Source organism: Notolabrus celidotus, chromosome 4, assembly GCF_009762535.1.
Source record: "Notolabrus celidotus isolate fNotCel1 chromosome 4, fNotCel1.pri, whole genome shotgun sequence".
Lineage (NCBI taxonomy): Eukaryota > Metazoa > Chordata > Actinopteri > Labriformes > Labridae > Notolabrus > Notolabrus celidotus.
The window spans coordinates 13,146,593-13,167,058 of NC_048275.1; the positions used below are offsets into that span (position 1 = coordinate 13,146,593).

Sequence of the window (20,466 nt, forward strand, 5' to 3'; positions counted from 1 at the left end):
CTCGCCAAAATAAACCCATATGTAGAGTGATTAGTAAGTTAGTCAGAGCCTGTCATTATCAATTAGGACCCCGCCATCAAAAAACAAAGAAAACCCATCTGTAGGACGAGCCAAGGAATGGTCAGTATAAGACTGGGAGTGGTAAATTTGGTCAACAAAATTCTTCCATTTAGAAGATAAACATATAAAAGTTTGGTAGCTGGGAACTTTTATTTTGTCCAACTTTCAAAATGCTTTCATGCACAGATAGAAATCTGATACTCCAGAAAGAAGTAATCTTAATGCACAGCATGCAACAGATGGCAGCTTTCCAGAAGGTTAGGAAAGGTTTGCAAAGTGAAATCAAACCTTCCCAGTCTTCTCCTGCAGGACTAGAGATTGTTTTCATAATCACTTTAACATTGGCTGCAGGTTTGGAGGTGAATGTGCGGGGTACAGGGGCGGCGAGTTTGAGAGGAAGGGTACGATCTGTATCCCTGGTATTTTGTCCCAGCCCGTGTGTGAGTAATAGAAACTTTAATAAGCAGCATCTGGAGCTGCCCTGATAGACGTCAGCACTTTGCATCAGCAGCAGCAAGACGACGTTAAGTATGAGCGGCTGTGCTTCAATCTGGCCCCTCAACAGCATGACCTCAACCTCACTGTCAGCTTCACATCTCCCACTGTGACAGCAAGAAGGCTGGAAAATCTGACTTCTGCTGGCCTGCAGCACACCAGTTTATACACAGTGACAGAGTTGATCTTATGCAATCAACGTGTGATTTCAAAGACAATGCCTTGGCAATCTTAGGTTTGGATGCTTTCAGAAAGATGGATTCAATGTGACCGAAGCTCTTTAAAACTCAAAATAAAGCTCTTTTAGCTTTCCTCTGCTGCAACACCAACCATTTTCTTCACCTAATATATTAAATCTAACTATTTTGAACTTTAGACATAACCTACAATGAGAGTGCCAGATGAACTACACAGGAGGTCTAACCTTAACCCTCGTTCTTCATATGGAAATATTAACATCACATTTCCTGCCACAATTGTTTCTTTAAATGTAAAAAAAAAAATCTCCCTGATTCTGCAGCCAGGACTCAGCGGGACAGAAACAGCACTCATCCTCCTCATGACCATTCCTCTCCTGCTGCATGCTGTTTCCAGGCTCTGGCCTTGGCCTTTGGCTGTGCTTCATGCTCTGTCTGCAGCTGAGTGTTCAGAGCAGATACAAGCCTGTTTTCAATCATTTTGAAGATGCTCCTAACACAGACACACTCACACAGAGTAAATGGATTGTCCATCTATTTCAGTTTAAGAAGTGGTTGCAGTGTTGACCATACGGTTAGTCAGTTGTGCTGATGGTGTTTAACAGAGTTTTTAGAGGTGTAAATGTACATGTTAAACTGAAAGGATAAGTCATTAAATGCATATATTGGGTATAACCAATATTGGCATACTGTTTTCTAAAGGGGGGAAATGAGGCTCAATGATGGTGGTCGCCATATTGGAAATGCTGACTCACCCCGACTGAAGCAGCTAATATTGAAAAGTGCCGCAGAGACTAAGTGGGCTTGTGTTTGTGACGTGTCTTGCCATATATCAAAATCAAAGTTGATGGAAAGTTTTTCTATTTATTAACAGAAGACTCAAAATAATCGAATACCCAAAAAACGATCTAAATAAATGATGATAATGACGATGACGGTGGTGGTCAACAAAAAATATTCAAACCCACTCACCATCTTTGTATGCCTCCTAACACCTAACTAAACAGGTAGATAAAAGGTAAACCACACCCATGAGCCCAAAACCGGTAATGAAGTCAACCATAAAACGGAAATAATCATGGCCAACAAATAAGACATGAAAAGCAACATTATGGCCCCGACACCGACTTTTGGTCAATGTAGCAACAAAGAGGTGGAGCTGAGGCGGCCTTAAGCCTCCTGGTAAACAGCTAGTGTGAGTAATGAAATCATACCATGATAATTTTTGTACCAGGCTGTAAACATGTTGAATTGCGCTGTAAAAATGGGCAGTTTTACCATAGTCTGTATAAAACATGGACATAGTCTCATCAATGTCACCCATATTGGTTTTGAAGTGGAGTTTTGAAGCCTAAGGGCGGTAGCTGCCATATTGGAAATGCTGACTCAACCTTACTTTCAGTTGACCTAGCATTAGGTAAGGAGGTGGAGTCGAGGCAGGCCTTTAGCCTCCTCACTAACAACTACAGTGTCAGCCAAGCCAGCCATAGCCCTAATAATTCAAAACTTGTAACTTTCAAAAATAATGAGCTATAAAAAATTCCCTGCACAGTGTGTGCGGTTAGAGAAATGACCAAAATTGTATTTTGAACCAGGCTGTAAACATGTTTATTTTTGCTGTAGAGATGAGCTTTTTTTTAATGGGTGTGTATGTGGCTTCTGTGGCTTTTGGAGTCAGCTTCAAGTGGACACTCGAGGAACTGCAGTTTTTTGGCACTTCTGCGTTGGCTTCATTCCTCAACACTGGAGGCTGGAGTCGTCTTATAATCAGGGTTGTCTTATATATGATACTTGGATAAAGAAATAGTTTTTCAGTTATTACATAAGAGAATGTTTACATCCATTGATTTAATCTCCAAAGTTAGATGATTTGAAGGCTGTCCTCTAAATGTATTTAGATTGTGGACTTCTGGTCAGGTTCAAAAAGCAATTTGAATGACCACCTTGAGCCCTAAACATTTTTGAAATACTTTTTTCTTGAAAAGATGAAATAAATGAGTATTTGTAAAACAATATGCAGTTACATTTAAAAAAATCTGACATGAATGGAGCTGATATATAATTAACACATTAATGAAGTTAAATCCACCATAAGCAATAGTGAAACGGCATTAAATGAATCAAGTTTACATGTAAAATATATAAACTCTCCTTCATATAATGTTTGCCCACATTAAGTTACACAACTGCAGAGTAATTTAAAACTTATTTGGACGTTTCTGATGATAAATGTGAGCTCTGTACTCACATTGTGGTCAGGCCGTTGCAACACGCAGCCTCTCATGGAGGTCTCGGATGAAAAGCAAATTTTGGTTCTGCAGTCGTAAACTTTAGTACCACAGTTGGTATTGCACATTCCGATGGACCCCCAATACATGGGAACCGATGTCACAATAACATCTGGACTGTTGTGCCACTGCTGCCAGCGGAGGCGGGGAGGCTGGGAAACACAACTGCAGCTAATGCAGGAAGCTTTGGGTTTCTGCACCTACACACAAACATACAGGGCTTGTCTTTTCACTGACACTGCCGCTGTGGATTACGAATCAAAACCCTCTGCTGTAAACACTAGAAACACTGAGTAAATGTTTTAGTTAGGCTTGATTTCCAGGAAAATAACCACACTTTGCTGCCTTTTAAGCAACGTGCGCAAACCATTCACAATGCACACGGTGGAAAGACTAATTTCATGGGACTGCGTCATCCCCGGTACAAAACACTCTGGAGATGAGGCTGCATGGGAGGATGTGTTTTGTTTTACTTTGCTCTCTACAAATAAAACCATTCAAGCCAAAGCTAAATGGATGTATCTCAGCCACTTAGAGCATTTTGGGGCGAGCGTAAAGTGGAAGGAAAGATTTGAAACACAGAATAGCTTGATGGAGTCCGTGCCAGGGGAAGGCAAACTGTGTTTGTCATATCACTTTGACATTACCGGATTGCGTTAAGTCAATGTTTGTTTACGTTCCCGAGGCTAGAGCCCTGCGTGTTGTTGAGATAAGGGTCAGTGTGGAAGACCATACAGAAGACAGTGTAGCTCCAAAACCACATCTAGTTGACCACATCCTCATTGGGTCCAGATCACAGCAGGGACTCATCATATCGCACACACACACTGCGGGTCAGTGAACTGCTAAATGAAGCATATACACACATGCATGTGATACACACATTCATTGATGTAATCTCTACGCTAAACACGGCCACACACAATGCCTCACTCTCTTGTTTCCCTCAGGTCCCCTTTAACACCCAGTTACAAACGCACACACATGTAGACACAGACACACACTCGCAACAAATTCCACATTCAGAGGTTTTCATACACTCCTGAGACACAACTGGAAAGTCTCAGCGCACCGTTTCCTGCACTACTCCTACTCCAGGGTTTTAGCCTTGCTGCAAGGACACCGGTCAGTTTTTTGGCTTATAATGCAGGATTAAGGAGCTCATGAGATGCATTCAGTAGAACAAACAGTGCTGTGCAGGAGACAGGATAAAAAAAAAAGGGAGACTGGAATATAACATGAGGGAACAAGATGAGCAGGAACAGCAGAAAGCTAAGAGATACAAAGAGTTATATAAAACAGCTTTCTGGTCTGCAAGTGTTCTGGAGCAAAGGGGGTCTAAAAAACCTGCTGCTCAAGACTCAGACTCCAACATCCACACACAAGCAGAAAAAGAAGAGTGAACAAACACTACAAGCCCCGCAGTTGCCTGACCCAACTGCTGAGAGACCCTCCAATCAGCCCCCTCTCTGGAGGGAGGGAGAAAGGGAAGGAGAAATTTAGAGAAAGAGAGAGAGAGAGAGAGAGAGGAGGAGGAGGAGGAGGAGGAGGAGGAAATCTAAATCCAAAGCAGATGGCCTCCATAGGGGCAGAACACCAGAAACACTGAGAGCAGTTGTAAAATCGCTGCTCTGCTTTCAATTAGGGCCATACATTTCAGAAACAGAAGAGAGGAGAGAAAGGTGGAGTGGGGGGGTTGAAAAAGCGTTAACTAACCACTGTATCCCCGGCCTCAGCTACAGTGGATTGGACTCATTATCATGTGGAGGAATGTGATTCTCTGGGGGGGTCGAATTTAAACACACATATGTTGAACAAACAGACTGATATTAGGAATTTGAAGCATGCGCACTATTACAGGTAGATTACTCCATTTGAAGAGGTGTTTAAAGGATCCCGGTCTAGACGACACCCACTGTGATGCCTTTAAATTTCAGGATAATAGAGTTAATGCCGTGAAATTGATTGAAAGGAATGCAGGCTGAGGGAACTGACTCTGAAACTGCAGTTTGAGTATGATCTGCTACAAAACCTACTTATAATTCAGCTTCAGTTTATATCACATAAAGTTGTCTATTACCAACCATTGGAAGGAAGAAAAAAAAAGAAGCAGCCCAGGCCACAGACTGTCTGAGGCCTAAAGGTGATCTTGTTTGTGTTGATCTCACATTCCAGGCGAAGAGTAATGAGCAGTGGACAGACACCAGACTGAATACACTCGCCCAAAAAGCTGAACCCTTAATCCTCTGTCTCCAGCTACAGGAGAGGTTGACCTTGGTTTAATATTAGATGTCCATTCCAAGCCAAACCAAAGAGGAATCATTCTCAACTCTCAAGGTTGTGGATTTTTTATTTGATACTTTTCTGACATATCGGAGGAGACGTGAACCTACACTGGATGTTGAATCCACATATCCACACATCATTCAGCAAACAAGAGGAGACAGTGCAGCAAAGCTTTGGCTTTTATGCAAATTTAACATGCCATTCAGTGGTTTGTTCGCTTCTACTGGGAGAAAACGAGGAATTAAGAGGATACAACAACACTGAGGTTTTGGAAACTGGTTGGTAGTAATTGTATGCAAACATTTTAGTGGACTGGGTTTGAAGAGCAGGCTCTTTGTTGGCAAATGCAGCTCAGCTACTTTTGAGTAATGCAGAATATTTCAGTGTTTGGAATTTCTTCAAATGGAACTAAACATTTAAAATGAGAAATGATGGTTTGTGTGACTTTACAGAAAGAAGGAGAGGAAAAACAAGTGAAATAAATGTATTGCTTACATGAATACGGTATTCTTTAAACCCAACCTTTTCAATTGGCAGCCAGTGGGTCAAATCAGTGCTCGTATTCACAATGATTCTGAGAATCCTCTCAGAGGGCTCCTCAAACTTTTAGAGTGAAGTCCAAACCGAGGAAGAATTAAGGAACATTCTCAGAAAACTCTTAGAAAGGAAAGAACAGAAACTTTGATCTTAATGAGGAGGCGGGGTGGACAATGTTGCTAGGTCTGATGCATTCTTTCAAAAGCTGTGATTGGTTGATCCACGAAAGGAGGGAAAAAAGTCCTCTTAATAACCGACAAAGAAGATTGGTGACATTGATCGGCCTGATCATAGAATCCGATCAGATATCCTGTTTCAGAAGTATTTCATGTGATGAATATCTCTGTTGAATAAATCGGAAGCCATACTTTAAAAGAATACAGCCTGTTAAACACATGCCACTCACAGGCTGATAGTTAGAGCTGTGTTTCCCTCACATACCCCTTTTCCACTGAGGCAGTTTCAGGGCCGGTTGGGAGCCGGCGCCCGATTGAGAACTGTTTTTTCGTGTTTCGACTGTGAGCTAACCGGCTCCCGGCCGGGAAAACTGGTTCCAGAGCGGCTCCAACTCTTTGCTGGACTAGAACCACAAACCGCTTACGTCAGGGGTGGGGGGCGGGGTTACCATGACCAAAAACACAACCCAAACAATGCAGTGCTAGGCGACAGACCGTCATGCTGATACACCGGGGCCTATATAGGCCTTCTAAGACCATGTATGTGATTCTTTTTACCAGTATATGATCAGCATTAAGATCTAATCCTCTGCAGCTTCTTGCAGCAGTTATCATTCTGCACCATCACTTTCCTTTTCTGCCGATATTGCTTTTTTGTGCTGGCACAGACATGATCGCTGCTCAATCCAGTCTATATAGCATTTAATGAACTCACAGTCATTCAATGTTTGCAGGGCATTCCTCTATCTCACCATCTTTCTGCTCTTTCCTCCCTTGCTTGACAAACTCCTAAGCTTCTTAAAAGTCCTCCACACAACTCCTAACAGTTTTCCACCGTAGGAGCTCTTAAGTGCTGAAATGATTAATGAAAAAGTTTCATGTTCACCACGGTTCTAAGAATTTCCTTAGAATTTTGTCACAAGGAGAACTCTTTGTACTGGGAAGATTTGTGGATACAGCCACAGGTCTTATAAACAGCCTGGAACTGGACCTGTAATCATTTATAAATAAATAGAGATATGAATAAAAGAAGGATTGTAAAAATCAGGGCCAATAACAACACTGATTTCTTGGTAATGATTGAGCTGATAGCCGTTTCCTAATTCACCGCAGACCTTTCTAAAGAAATAACCCCCCAAAACACAGAAAAAAGATCACTGTAGCCGAGACTCAAGAACGAGCAAAAAGTGAAACTATTGATGTAATGAGAACACATCTCACAATATGCATGTAGCTGATCAGAGACGTAGTAATACTCCCACACTGCTTACATCTTATTTCACATTTGACTGTGAGTGCCTTTCTTTGAATCAGTAGTTAGGTATTAAAGTGATGCAACCCAACAGATACACGTCGGCTACTGACACCAACTCACCGCACATTATTTGTAAAAGGCTGATCTTAGTCAATAGGGCTGATATCGTCCAATACTAATGTTTACTTTGGTGCATCCCTGGAAAAAGATGCTCATAGTTTCTCCAGTTAGATAGATTACATCTGAGACTGCTGATGCAGAGCCAACGCCAGTTCATCTGACTCAATTTTGTTGGCGTATTATAAGATGAGCAATTCATTAACAGGCTATTTAGAGCAGTTTGTCTGTTATTAGGAACAGAAATGTGTATTTTATTAACAAGTTTGAATGCAGGCTGTTAAAGCAGAGGAGACTTATGAGAGTAGGTCCGGTTTGAGAAATGCTGCTGTTCGTCGAATCAACAGCCTACTTTTTTTCAATATATAAAAGTTTGCCGTAAACACATTTCAGCTTTACAGGTCTAACACAGGAAGGATAAATATCCACTCTCCTTTTTTTTATTTCTGTCCCTACTAGTAAAAACAACCTGCCTTGAACAGGCCTGAGATAAAACCTGAAGTAACCGCCAATTCTGACTTCCTACTTCACAACAAAGATGTGATAAAAGGAAAAATCTGTGTTTTTGATAATGTGATATTCCTCCATATGATTTGATGTTCCCACCTCCTCACCGTAGACCTACACGAATCCCAGACAGGTCAATGAGTCACAGCATAAGACTCCCATTCAGCTACAAAAAACACGCTGTCAAAGACATAGCCTCGGGTTGTTTGTCAGACCACACCAGAAGGAGCTGAAAGGTTTCTCGAGTCATATGGACCAAATAATTCTTACAAGATTATTCTCAGTACCCAGTTCGGTTTGGATTGACCACATCAAGGCGCAGCGGACGTGAGAAGATGAAAACTATGTGAAGAAAAAAACAGACTTTCACACGTCCCATTATTGTACTAATCACTAGAAAGAAAGAGCAGGAAAATAAACCCTGCTTATCTAACTGGAGTCGTGTTTATTAGTTAAATCACATAAATCCCAAACCCTCCATACTCTTGTTTTCTGACATCACAGCAACTAAAGAATACCATCTGAGTGTGCAGTGAAGTTGTCAGCCTGAGAGTCAGAACTGAGGGCCAAGTGAGGCCGTGCAGATGGCCACTGCTTCAAGTCTCTCACAAGAATGACACTGTCACCACCTCAGCTGTGTGTCACCGCACACAGAACAAGCATTTTTTTATTGGCTGTTTCCGCTGCTGGACTAAACAGCTCCCACCCCGCGCCAGAACCTCAGCCAGGTGCATTATGGGGGGAACTATTTATCAATCCCACCATGCACTACAAGCTCTAAATACAGCCACTGTTTTCTGTGTGTCTCCCTTTTTTTCCTCTGCCATCTTTCTCACCTCTCCTCTCCCCTCTCTCTTTCTAGACGGCTCCTTTTGCGGGTGCAGCTGTCTCATTCTAATGCCTGTAAAGAAAAGTGGCCGAGGCTGAAAGTGACGGGGGGAACAGGTGGGCTGTTTAAGTGATAAATTTGCCCCCAATCCAGCACAATGCACTTCTGTTTACGGAGAACATTGTCCCTCCAAGAGGGCTGTGCAGAAAACACACACAAGCTGCCAGAGAATGGAGCCTGTTTAAAGAAATATACAATCAAATCACTGAGTAAAACAAATATGTTGATTACAGACAGATGCATTCAATCAAATTCTAAATTTTGTGACTAATACTTCAACTTCATGACCTAAATGTTCATGTGTCACCCAAATTAACAAGAGCAATGTTTGTGACACTCTGATATCAAAGATCAGTTCATGCAAAGTAGTTGGAAAGAAGTGCAGAGTTATTACAGAGTCATGTTTTTTAAAGTATCCCAGATAGAGCTGCCTTAATCCTGGCTAGCTGGCTCTAGCCCCAAACTGCTGGGCTGCTCCCCAGAGTTCCGAAGCGCTCCGATCACTAGCTAGCATCTGGAAACCATCAGTGTAAACAAAAGGAGCAGCGGAGGAGCTCAAGCCCTGCTCCGCCTCTCTGCATCCCCCAGGACATCACTCAGAGAGCAACACAAGAACACCAAACCAGGCCCCCGGAAAAACCTGTGTGTGTTACATGTGAGTGTGCACGAGTGTGTCCGTGCAGCATATCTGTGTCTGCTCTTGTGTTGTCCTCATCTCAGGATCTGTGTTTGGTTTGGCTGCAGTTCAGAAAGAGATAGATTTACAGATAGAGCGGATAGGGTTCAGTCCACAATGTTAGCTCTGAGTCTTTTTGGAGTTTTTGTTTGGTTTGCTCATTAAGCATAGCATTTCTGATAAGGCTCCTAATTACTTTAATGTGGTTTCAGTTAGCATGTATAGCCTTGAACGCTACAAGGAGGGGGTGAGCGAGGCAGGAACCTGGATGTGGTTTCAACCTGAGAACTGGTTCTACTCTGTGAAACATCAAAAAAGATCAAAGCACCAATCTCGCCTGATCCTTCTCTGAGACACGACAAGGAAATATTTCCTGAACTTTTCATAATAGTGTTTCAGTAACTGTATATCTATTAATCATGCGGTTTGGTCTTTTTTGGGTACAGCTGGAGTCTCAGAAATGTGGTTCTTCTAGCTTTTGAGCTCTGAGCCTCAAACTTAAGCCAACTAAATGTTGCTTGTAAACACAAACCACAATAGACATCAGGGGTTTGTAGGGATGGCTTCAACCTGTTACTTGGACACGGTTTTTACTTTACACATTCTCACAATATGTGCAACTTTTGAGCAACATTTAAAGTCAAATACTTCAGCCTCACATCTACTTTCTTAAAGATAAGCTTTCCTGTCTTGTACATTTGACTCTAAATATATATCCCATATATACACAAGCATGACCTGCATATAACCTGAATCATATATGCATGGGCTTTGCACTGTAAGTCTATAAAATGCAAGAACTTCGCCAAAAGTAACTTTGAACCCAGGCTGTCCTCGATCAGACGGATCATTAAACCCATCCTTATCATTCAACATAATTAAAGCTCCTGTGAGGAGTTTTGACATGGGTATGAAACAAACTGACATTAATAGTGATGTCTTTTTTTGACCCACAACAGCAAACAAGGCCTTCAAGAAGAAGGTCGAGTATTTCTGTAGAGCCATTTTCAATGCTTGGAACCACTGCCGCAGGGTAGGTGTCACACGAGGCAGTTTACTGCATCCTGCTTGAAAAGCCTTTATTTACATGTTTAAATATTAAAGGGGAGTGATATTTTGGAATATTCAAAGACAGCAGAATGATAGTTTTGTTAGGCAAGATCAGCAAACACCAAAGTTCCTCACAGGAGCTTTAAAATCTAATTTAAATATTACAAGCTGCAAGTGTTTGATTTTTCTTATCTTGGAGCATAAGGTCTGCATCAGTTATACCCCTCACTGATATCGTCTTCTGGCACAAAAGTTTCAGATTATGCGGAAATATTCACACATTCATCAATTCATTCTCTTTACATGTTACATGTTCTACTGAAACTTTCAGTTTGTGTCAATTTTGGCACCCCCTGTGGACAAAGCGGTTCATTATAGCTCTTTACTGATCTTGTTTTCTCATTAAATTCTCATCCCCGGGGACCAGTTTGATCAAATCCTGAACCCCATAAATAGAGGCCGTAATCCCAAAAATGGGCGTCCCAGATTCAAATCCAACCCGCAGCCCTCTGCGGCATGTCACCATGCTCTCCCCTTCCCTGTTTCCTTCTCTATCCTCACTCTGATCCTCTAAATAAAGGCATTAAAAGCCAAAAACATTATCTTGAAGAAAAAAAAGTCATCCTGTAGTCCTTCAACAGCCAAAGGTATCACTCACTGTAAATCTTGGCCGTGGAAAACATCAACAAAGGCTGTTTCCTCAGCGTGCTGTAACTCACTCTGTCTGACACTGATTCAAATTTTAAAAATGACTATCCTGAAATGATCAGTCTCTTCACTGACGCTCTTGCTTGCTTCAGTAGGTCATAAAGAGGCATCAGTATTAATCTCAGTCTGTTTCATAAGCAGCTGGAAACTCCCCACAGGAGCTTTAAACTTTCAAAGTTTGTTTTTCTCTTTGATTAATCCAACTTCAATTTTCTTGATTAGCCTAAAAACAGTAATATCTTAATATACATGAGGAACTACGTGAGATATATTTGATTATATTCAAATGTATCAGTCATCTCATTTTTTCTAATTGTGCTGACAAGTAGAGAGCTTGTATATCAGTGCCTGCTCTAACAGGTCTATTTGTAACACTTTCTTCTGAACACCGGCAAAACATGCACATGCACACATTAATACCACACTTAAAAACACACATAAGGAAACTGTCTATGTATGATTTTCAAATGTATTTATGTTAGGCTAAAATAGACTCACAGACAAAGATATGTTACAGTATTACTTAATATGACATCTTCCATCACAGGTCGGTCGCCCAGTTGTCTGAACCTGCACCCATGTGGGTCAGGGGGGCTATTCTTAAAAAGGTCTCATATTAAAGAACCTCTCTACTTTAGCTATTCAGATGTGCTTGACATTTCATTTCACTATATAAAGAAGTTTACTAGCACATCCCAGTTGTTTCCAGGTCTAAATATGCTCAGGAGGCATTTGTGCTGTCATGAAGTCTTTTGCTGCATTTAACCTCTCTGTAGTGTGCTGTGTGGACAGGGACAGAGCAAAGACTGTATAAAATATGGATGTAGTATCCGTGACGTCGCCCATCTGTTCCTGGGCGCTGTTTTGAAACCAATCGACGGTGGCAGCCATATTGGAAATGCGGAACTCAGCCAGTCAAAATGTGATGTAAAAGGGGCGGAGTTTGAGCCTCCTAGCCAACAGCTATGTGTTCCCGACTGGGAGGCAGGTCAGTCATGTCCTTATTTGGGCAAAAACTCGTAATCTTAATATCTTCTGAACCGTCGTGTTAGAAAAAAATTCACCCCCCGTACAGTGTGTGCCGATAGAGATGTTAGCTACTAAGAGCCAAGCCGTTTTTTGAACCAGGCTGTAAACATGTTTATTAATGCTGCAAAGATCATCTTTTTTGAATTGGTGTCTATGTGGTTTCCGGTGTTTCTGCAACAGGCCTCAAGCTGATTCTCGATGAATTGCAGTTTATAACACTTCCGCATGGGCTTCATAGTTTGAGACCGGAGGTTGCCGAGAGATAAAAATGTGTGATGTGGAAAGGAGCCATGACAGTTCTAGTGTATAATCAAACTGGCAAACAGGCAACCTTTAAAGATCTTAAACCCAACACAAATAAGCAGTGCAGGTTTCTTAGGGTGAGCAGAAATGCATCGAGATGACCTGAAGGTTTAAAGTGAGCAGCAGTCATGCCTTTTTCCCTTGTGGGTTTCTGGATTAAACTTTGAGGTTACAAGTCTTTATAAATGGGGTTTGTTATCTCACTATGATACAGAGGGGAAGATTTCAAGAGGACAACCACTCCGGCTGTTTTAAAAAAATAACCACAAGTCCATTTCCAGCTCCATGGTGACGCCAAAATAGTTCATTCTAGGAAATGGCTTCTCGCTGGCAGCAGAAGTGCACTGTGTCTGTGTGCCTTGTATTGTATTTGTGTGTGTTTCTACTGGACAAGATTGATACTGTGCTACAGCAAACACACACACATAATAGAAAATTCTTCCTGAAGTGATCCTTTCACAGAGTGTGGTTGAACATTTTCTCTATCGAAGTCTTGAAACAGTTCTGGACGTATCACTTATGTTTAGTCTGTTCTTTGACATGCTGAGATATCACACGGGGAAAAGGTAAATCAAGACAGCTGTTCTGCAGATAAAACATCCCACAGCTGTCAGTCAGGTTGATAAGTGGAGAGGCTCGGCCAAGAAGTATCAAAAAGGTATTTGGGGCCTTTTAAATGTCACGAATGCCCGCTGTGAAACTGCCGAGGAGTACACTGCATCATAAAACTGTTGGTTTCGATTCTGATTCGATTTGTACGCTTCTATTAAAGCATAGAGCAAATAATTCGGTCAGGATTGTAAATGCAATGTTGTCAACTTCCCTTAAAAACCACAGCTGTGCCCTTAGAGGAGATTTTTTTTTATAAGTAGCACAAGATAAGCTTTTTCCTCTCCATTTCTTGGTTTCTGACCTTTAAAATCAGATTTCAGTCTGTTTCCTGAGCTCAGTAGGAGGATCAGAATTGCTATAAAAACAATGCAGCATCAAATACTTAAAAAAAAAAATGGAAAAGTTGACGTTACATTATGCTTATCTGTTGATTTAGATTAAAATTAATCTCAGCTAAGTCATCTGTAATGATGTTATTGCTTTAAAATGAAATTTCTGTGACCTGCATTTCTGGTTGTTTGATAAACTGGAGGTGGAGGTCTTGTGTTATGAGTGTTGTAAGCAGCTGATTTCCATGTTATGACTAATAACACTCAAGTAGGATTTTCCCACCAAAATATGAGAAGATATATGTATTTATTATCTTGATATACCGCTCAGTGTCGAGTTTTACCGCCTTAATTCATTGGAACATATCACTATTCAAGTGCTGTGTGGACGTGCCATGTCAGCTCATGTGCAGAAGTGTCCGTGGTCATGTGTGTCTGTCAAAAGTTTTTCTCCTCAGTAACAGCCCCGCGTCATTCGTGTCCAAGACAGCTGCAGAGGCATATCACGATGCCAGCGCTCTCTTGCCAAAACACAATTCCCAGATTCCTAGATTTCCACAACCCGGCTTCCTTAATCGTTCACGGATCTCGGTGTCATGTTCTGGATGACTGATGGATACCCCTGAGAGTCATGCGTGTGGGTGTTTTACTTCATACCAATAACAACCTTTTGTTTTTAAAGCAGATCTTTTTGACAGAATATTTTTCTCGCTCTTCATGCTTCATTCATAGAAAACATGAGCGCCAGCCAACTGGGCCTTGGAACCTGCCCTGGTTGAACCCAGAACCTCAGATCCATCAACTCACCGGCTTTTCACAGGGGTAGGATAAGTTTACCGTAGTCCTACGCTTACCGTATTTACAGGGCGTTAAGGGCTAATGCTAAGTGGGACCGTGGGTGTGAATTCTCCCCCCTTTGCCCTCCCTAGCCCTGGACTTTTCCACTAAGCCTGAAAAGTTGTGCAGCTGCACAGCCGCGTTGGGTTACTCGGCCCGTGAATGACAAGAGCAGGTTGGGTGTCAGACTGGGGCATACAGAGGTGCACAAAACATCTTGTCATCTGCCACAGGAAGATCATTCTACTGCTATCTATGTTTGATGCCTGTGTGTATGTGGGCGGATGTATTTGTGAGTGTCTCTGTATATTTCTGTAAGTCTCCCTGCCGGATATACCGTACACGTGTGTTGCTAATCTCAGTGGCGATGCTATATCCGACCTATGGCCCTATATGGCGGTTAAATTCTCTTGCTATAAAGGCTCTTTCTTTGTATAACTCATGAAAATATTATATGTTGACAGGTAGAGGCCACATCTGTTTTTAAAGTGGTTGTCAGTCTGCTGTGACACTATAAAAGAGAGAAGCTGTCTCATACTGCATGTCTGAAGCATCCCTGATAAGCCTTATCTGTTTACAGCCTCAGCCTCTCTCTCACTCTTTGCTAACCTGATTGAGTGAGTGTCAGAGCAGAGACAGACGCAGGGCCTTCAGAGCCTTTCGTTGCGACTGGAAGGAAGATCAGGGGGTCAGCCTGTGAAAACATTCCCATGGCGCACCTCCCCCTCACCCTCATCCCTGCCAGAAACTTCCCGACATACTACAGGGCAGTGTGTACAGTCAGAGGAGGGACCAAGAAAAAAAAATATCTGAAGTGAAATGCAGGTTATTTTTTTTCAGTAAGTAAAGGGTCAGACACCAGAATCTATTTTCAAGTCAACATTTACCAAAGTAACCACACAAGTTTTGTGAAAAGACCTAAAATTAAGCCGGAGTTAGAGGGAACAAATTGCAGCCATAAAAAAGTAAGTAAACAAAAAGGCAAAGTATGTTATTTCCTCAACAAACATAGTCTTTATAGCTCATGAACGGAGATGGCAAATGCCAAAGTATGAAAATGTCAACACGATGGGCTGACCATTACGCAATGTTTTTTGCTTTTATAATTTGGCAAACACGCGTTGGTTTATACCCTTCATAATATTGATCAAGTTGAAAGGCACACGCCTGTATGCAGAAGAAACCTGTAGTACTCAGTCTATGAAGATCTGCTTCAGTCAAACTGAAGGTGGTATTGATTCTTATAAATGATATTGCTTCAAACACTACAATCAGATTGCTTTTTGCAGATGACACCAACCCTAAATATAGAGGATCGAATAGAATACAATAGAATGCCTTTATTATCATTGCAACAAGTACAATGAAATTGAAAGTGCAGTCCTCATTAGGTGCCATTTGAAAGAGACAAAACAATCAAGGCATAACAAGTAATAAATACAGGGGTAAAAAAAACACTCATACACACACAACATACAAATCAAATACTCATTGCTCAACCCATCCAGGTCATTTCATGCCTTTTTTTTTGGGTTAAAAACAAACTCCCAGAACATTTTGAAGCATGTTGAATCATATGTTATTTAGGGAATTAATAAGTCCTTTGTGGGCTGTTTTTCTCCTCCTTACACGCCACTTTCCCCGACTATTTATATGTGATGTTCATTTATTTATACTACTGCAAATTAATTGACACTCCCACTCCTACAATAAACTGTGATTGGACTTTACAAATTGGCCATGACTGTCTTAATCTATGGCTTACATAATACTTATCCTGAGAGGGCTCGAGATTCTGGGTAGCCTGCCAGATCAGGACTTTAGTTACTTCAAAATAAAAGGAGAGAGAAAAACTGCTACAATATCAAAACCACTGAGGAGGCCCCTATAGTCTATCTGTTGACATACTAGACATGCCAGACTGTATAGGACCGCCTGTGTGGTTTGTTGTTGTAATTCTTTTTTTCTCTGTAAGATCCAAGGCTCTGTCCAAACATACTTGAGTCTGACGCACCACTGTGATACAGCGAGGGTCCTGCTGGGGTGAACAATACGGGGCCTGCCTTCCTGGACCTCTATGTCTGTCGACAGATCCTACAGACATACAATGACTGCCTTAATACCAGCCTCCATTCCCACCACTTGGGCTTTCCCCATGGTGGCCCATTCACAACCGCAATCTCTCCCTAAGGTGCCATTCAAGCACGACACAAAGACGAGCAGTGTCGGTCCCTGACTCTGTGACACCGAACCCAGACTGTGTGCAGCACTCGCAGCTTCACAGTGTCTCTGTCTGTCCGTCAGTCTGTCCGTCCTCGCCGTCATTCTGTCTCAAGGAAGAATTTTTGTCGTCGGGCATAACACGAGTATCGGTGCTGCTTTAGGAGCAAAAAAGTTTAGTATTGCTTCAACACCAGGGTGGAAAAAAAAATTCCCCACAGGCACCAATAAAGTACAGTATCTTCTTCTTCTTCTAGTCAACCACAAACCAATTACCCATGGAGATTAGTTAAGTTGTTGTTCTGATACAAATATTTTCATTTTTATTTATCTATACTAAGGTTGGGATAGTTAAATGTATCAAATAGCATCGGATTGTATCGTACCGCATCGTATCATGTCATGTCGTAATCTTAATTAATATCTAAGAGCATGGTGGTTTGGATATTCTAAAGTTATGTCTCTCAGACCAGTACTTGTTTGTACTTTTTAATGAGGGTGAAAAAAGGTGAGGTTTCAGTAACTTTAACCATCCTGTTATGTTCAGTTCTTAGGGACAGCAATAAGGTTCCTGGGTCAACTTGACCCGGGGCATGCTTAATGATTCAAAAGTGTCAGAACCCCAAAAATCCCAATTTACATTTTTTAAATCTCATTATTAACTCTATTATTGACCATTTAAATCAATATTAGTGCAATGGTGTTACTGTTAACTCTCACAGATCATGGTTTCTATGAGGATAATTCACTAGTTTTATAAAAATGCATGTTAAAACTTTTTTTTTAATCTAAATTGGAAATGTGTTTGGGGTGGAATATGTAACACAGTTTGTAGAGAACATTGTAGTATTTGACACTTCTGACCCCTTTTAGCCTCCACTTTGATTGCAGGGCAAATTGACCCACGAACAGCATCTATGTAATACAAACATGCAAGTGGGAGGGAGGGGGGGGTGCAAATGTGTGAAATGAACCATTTTCATTCTATATCTTGTTCACGCTAATTAAGCCAAGTGGAAGAAGTTTCACAGCCAAAAAAAAGAAACTTTTTTTTTTTTTTACTTTAAATGGGTCAATTTGACCCACAACATAACAGGAGGGTTAAGAATGTAGAAAATAGCATTCAGTTTTAATGGAAAGTGTCCATCTGCAAACTCTATACATTTTTAGTGGTGGTTTAATGTGTTTTAGTTCCAATTAGCTGTGTTTTTCATCCTTCAGTTTTTCAGTATGTAGGTTTTGAGCATGCCATATGCATGAAACCGCAGGTCCTTGGCCTGAGAGCTATCAATTTCTGCTAATTTAATAATTAATTTCACCATGTTAGATTGGGCTTTATCCATTAAACATGTAATAGCAGTTAAAGGAGCCTGACACAATTCCCTCAGTTACAGTTTGAAATCATCAAATCTTTGTATTGCCTTTTATTTTAACATAACCAACTGTCAAAACCCAAATATATACCCAGGTAAGATCAGAAAATATGACAAAGTTTAAGCAGATAAAACCTTTAAAATACGACATTTTGGGTTGAAAAATTAGTAAAGCTACTTACTGATAATCAGAACAGTTTACCAATAAAAATCTTATAAGAATCCACTGAGAGATAATTGGACCTGCTGCATATCAAAATTAATTTATCAGAAAGCAGGCTGTATATTAAGATTATGAGCAGGAAATCAACATGTTTAAACACATTTAAAAATGAGTAGTTGATATTTTGCACACTGTATAGGATACACTTAATAATGCTGAGTTTAAACATAAATTATGGCTTCCTGTATGAAGGTACATGACATAACACTAGCATTTCGCACGGTGGTGCATGACCTTTGACCCTGTGATCCCTCCCTCCCTCCTCAGTGAAAGGAGAACCATCCTGTTCTAGTTCCTGGGGCCTCAGTGTGTGCCTGCTGACCCCCATAACACTGAGGTTGAGTGAACAAAACAAGACAAAGTGCTGTAACTGTAACTGCAGCAATCATCATTATTCTCTAGGAGTAGTCCTGGTGATATATACCCTCTACTGTAGGTATTTAGGCTGTAGAAATGTTTCTTTCTTTAGGTACTCAAAGACATAAGAATACCAAACGGAAGGCAAAAGGAGACTAGTTTCTAAAATGAGCGTTGACCTGGTTTCTCTCATCCTGCTAAGACAAGCTTACATAAAGCGCTGTGCGCGCAACTGCCCAAAACACATAATTGTTTATTTGCTTGTATTAACTCCAGCCTTCATTTTCACAGTGCGGCTCAGCTGGTGAAAGGAAAAAGATTTACATAAGAAACTCTCTGCGTCAGATAAAAAGAGTCTTTACTAAAATGAGATAAGACGTTGTTATGTTGGCGCTGATAGAAGCTAAAGAGCCGTGAGGAACAGTATGGACTCAGTGCAGCTTAGCTTCAGTAAAATAAACTCTATTATCTTTTGACTGAGGAGAAGCTGACAATAAGTAAGAAGATGGTATTATGTGTCTTCACACAGCTTCTATTGTGTCTCACCATATTGAAGCCTGAATCAGCTGTGGAGTTTTACCTGACTAAATCTGACAACAGCCCCTGCCTCCAGAGATGGGGTGAGGTGTCATGGTTACCAAAACAGGAAGTGGTGTGTTGTCTCAGCAAAAATTCTGAGAGGAAGACAGGGATTTCTGTACAGAACACAAACCAGCTGGCAGGAAACCGTGCTTTTATCATTCTTTTAACTTTGATTTCCTTTCAGAGGAAGTGCCCTCAGTCCCCTCTCTCCGGCTCGCTGTCTCTCTGCTGTCTGCCCTCCGAACCGTTACCTCCACTGCGTCTGACAAGGACCGACTCAATGCCATGACAACAACACATCCAACACTGCAAATAACTACAGCCATGTCAGAATCAGCCCCGGGGTAACGGAGATCACGGGGGTAAAATGCGAAGCGTTCTCTCTGGACAAATGTTGAAGTGTGACTGTAGTGTTGAAAGATTGTTTATTGACAGGGTTAACAAACTGCAGGATGCATAAAGACTGAGAGATTGCAACAAAGACAAGAAGACAGAAAACAGCTGGTTGAGGAGGAGGAGAATGTAAATACATGATTTCTCTCCAGATATCTCGCAGAAAGGCAGGAGGTGGTTAAATAGAGATTGGAAAAGCTAAAGGACAGATGTAGGATCTATGTTCTTTCTCCTCCCAGGAACATTGGCCTCCAGGGGCAGATAATGTCTGCAGCCATGTTGGTCCATATAATCTGTAGAACTATTGAATGATAAGCTCTGAACAAACTATTAAAGACAGTGCAAGGCTTTCTGTACAATTGAGGCAACACTTGAAAATAGGCTGTACATAGAAATATAGAACTGGATTTAAGATTATTCTGGAATGTTCTGTTTGGTTGGAAAATGTAGATTTTATAGGACGCTGGAAGAAGTGGATGAAAAAGGAAAGGGCCGCAGCGTTGGTTTAACTCTCAGGAAAAGCTAGAGTTACCCACAAGCAAGGCACTTACACTGCTTCTGATTAAGTGTCATAGCTGAAACCCCAACACTGTAAAACCATGAGCGTGCTCTAGCTTCCAGATGTGATTGCGGTTGACTACCACACATTTTCAAATACTCACCTGGGAGAAACTGCCATACCCCAAATTCTTGTTAACTGGCCAGTCTGAAGATCTTGACCCAAGAAATGTAGCTTATTCTTTCTCTAAGCTATTAAATCTTGCTCAGAAAAATGAAGGGAAAGGTCAAGGAGTAACTGAAGAGGCTGAAACTCCCAGAAACCTCTGCTTGATTTAATGAAGACTTAAATATCAGCGATGCACACAGCAGGAAATTGGGTGTGCCCACACAGAGCTGAAGGACTTGTTTTCCAAAACGGAGAGCACACAAATCGTCTTGTTCGAACATAAAACAGAACAATGATCAA

At 41.3% G+C, this 20,466-nt stretch overlaps 1 protein-coding gene across 1 annotated transcript in view; it reads right to left on the reverse strand.

Moving 5' to 3' along the window:
* zcchc24 (zinc finger, CCHC domain containing 24) overlaps positions 1-20,466 on the reverse strand; it is a 39,686-nt gene that overhangs the window by 8,087 nt on the left and 11,133 nt on the right. The window lies entirely within an intron of this gene.